The sequence below is a fragment of the Bos indicus genome, chromosome 20 (assembly GCF_029378745.1).
Source record: "Bos indicus isolate NIAB-ARS_2022 breed Sahiwal x Tharparkar chromosome 20, NIAB-ARS_B.indTharparkar_mat_pri_1.0, whole genome shotgun sequence".
Taxonomy (NCBI): Eukaryota; Metazoa; Chordata; class Mammalia; order Artiodactyla; family Bovidae; genus Bos; species Bos indicus.
The window spans coordinates 47469319-47472091 of NC_091779.1; the positions used below are offsets into that span (position 1 = coordinate 47469319).

General features: G+C 37.5%; 1 non-coding gene across 1 annotated transcript; it reads left to right on the top strand.

Annotated features, from left to right (window-relative positions):
* Nucleotides 1-1622: 1622 nt before the first annotated feature.
* Nucleotides 1623-1695, top strand: TRNAC-ACA (transfer RNA cysteine (anticodon ACA)). Its single transcript has one exon. It is a non-coding gene; the product is annotated as a tRNA-Cys (tRNA).
* Nucleotides 1696-2773: the final 1078 nt, after the last annotated feature.

Below are 2773 nucleotides of genomic sequence, written 5' to 3' on the forward strand. Positions count from 1 at the left end.
TTAGTCACTTCCTGATTCCTAATAGTTCCCTAGCTTTTTATGGATGCTGGTAATTTTGGTTCAAATGAAATATCTCAGGTTGTCTGCTGACTATTTTTTCTCCTTAATTGCTTTTGTTTTCTAGGATTAATACTTAGGATAATTATAAATGTTATAAAACATTAAAAATAAGAGATGAAAGAGAGGGAAAACATTATTTATTTTCATGCTTCAATCAAATTTCATCAGCTCAATGACTTACAACTCCTATTATCCTTGTTAGAATCCTCACCTATCCATTAAATACATAGTATTGTCTCCAAATTCAAGCCTTTAACCTTGGGACCATTTTATTTGTGATGGTAGTAATTTAATGGTCAGTAAGATAGTTTAGTATTCAGAGTTATTGACAATGTTGATAATTAAAAGGAACTCCAAATATGTTGCAGTAAGTGTAAAGTTATAATAAAAGTTGCCTTTTTCTTTTGAAGTTGATTATCTTAAACAAGGAAGGTATATATTATATTAGAACTACATAGACATGCTCAGAATGCATTAGGTACATGCCCAAAGGAGCTCATCATCCTTTTAATTAGGTGACAAAACAAAACAGATGCTATTATTTTATTTAAAAAAATAAATCTCAATGCTTTATAGAACTTTCAAATATTATGTAAGTTAGCAACAGGTCAGAAGCTAAATACACATATAAATCGACCTTTAGTTTTCTAATTTTGTTAAAAAGGTACTTTAACTAAATAGGGATAGAAAAGTAAATATAACTTAAAGGAATATGTTAATGAATAAATATCTAGAGATACACCTATGTTAAATAAATCTAAGCAAATATATGTAGATTTAATTCAGTTCATTAAAATTATAAACCTATTCTTAAAAAGATGCTGTCCTCCTGTCCGCATATGGACACTGTAAAATAAAACAACATAAATAAAAGAAAAAAAAAAGAAGTAAAAGGATCACTGCATCAGTTCTAAAAATTATGGAAGGATAATGCTTTGCAAGGGGATTCCCTGGTAGTTCAGTGGTAAAGAATCTGCCTGCCAATGCAGGAGACACGGATTCAATTCCTGGGTCACAAATATCCCCTGAAGAAGGAAATGGCAAGTCCCTCCAGTATTCTTGCCTGGGAAATCCCATGAACAGAGGGACCTTCAGGGCGACAGTCCATGGTGGTACAAAGAGTTGGACATGACTTAGCAACAAAACAACAACAATGTTTACAAACACAAAGTTTCTGCTAAGCTAGCTTTCCAGGTGGCATCAGTGGTAAAGAATCCACCTGTTAATACAGGAGACGTAAGAGACACGGGTTTGATCCCTGGGTCTGGAAGGTCCTCTGGTGAAGAAAATGGCAACTCTAGTATTCTTACCTGGAGAATCCCATGGATAGAGGAGGCTGGAGGGCTTTAGCCCATGGGATAGCAAAGAGTGAGATACAACTGAAGCGACTTAGCACACCCATACCATAAATAGGATGTATTTCAATCTATAAGGAAATCCTGAGGTTCAGTTCACAAGTTCTCTTTTCTACAACTCTTGTAACAAGCTGATTGTCCAGTGATTCCATTTTTGAGGACTTCAGTGTAGTCGCAAATCTGTACCTTTCCAAGTAGTAATGGACTTCCCTGGTGGCTTAGATGGTAAAGCGTCTGCCTACAATGCAGGAGGCCCAGGTTCAAACCCTGGGTCAGGAACATCCTCTGGAGAAGGAAATGGCAACCCATTCCAGTATTCTTGCCTGGAAAATCCCATGGACAGAGGAGCCTGGTAGGCTACAGTCCACTGGGTCACAAAGAGTCGAACACAACTGAGCAACTTCACTTTCTAATCATGGATAAATTGTTTCACTTTCTATTATGGTATTAAAACTGTGTGTGTGTGTGTATATATATATATATATATGTATGTATGTATATATATCGGAGAAGGCAATGACACCCCACTCCAGTACTCTTGCCTGGAAAATCCCATGGATGGAGGAGCCTGGAAGGCTGCAGTCCATGGGGTCGCTGAGGGTCAGACACGACCGAGCGACTTCACTTTCACTTTTCACTTTCATGCATTGGAGAAGGAAATGGCAACCCACTCCAGTGTTCTTGCCTGGAGAATGCTAGGGACGGGAGAGCCTGATGGGCTGCCATCTATGGGGTCGCACAGAGTCGGACACGATTTAAGCGACATAGCAGTAGCAGCAGCATGTATATATATATGTATATATATATATATATATATATATCTGTGCTGGTTGAATCATCTGAGAAGCAGGCTTCAGGATAATTTAAACATGCAAGGATGTTAGAATTTGGAGAGAACTTCATAAGATTAGGTTAGCCATCTAAATACATGAAATCTGAAAACATAAGGAAAAAAATTAAAAACAGAATAGGTATGAAGTCTATAACTGCTGTGTGCCGGGCAATGTAAGAAATTTCAGCAAGGTTACTACAAAGTCTTTAAACAAAAAACTATCAGAGGTACGCAGACCCAGGAATGGGTCTACAAAAGCAGCCTTGCTGAGCTTAATTAATGCCTGAGAGTTCTCTAAGTGGAAGTGTGGATTTAGTGCAAATGTTGAGGTGGATACCAAAGCACTGCCGCCAGGTACCTGGGTCAAATATGCTCACTATGGTTGGGGGCATCTATTAGGTACATTCTGTGACTACATTTCTTCATAGAGTTATAAACTTTAGGGAAACGATTTCACAAAATTACATACAGCAGTTTTATCAGTGTTCGATAAATACTTGCTATTACTTGCAGTGGTTAAATACTT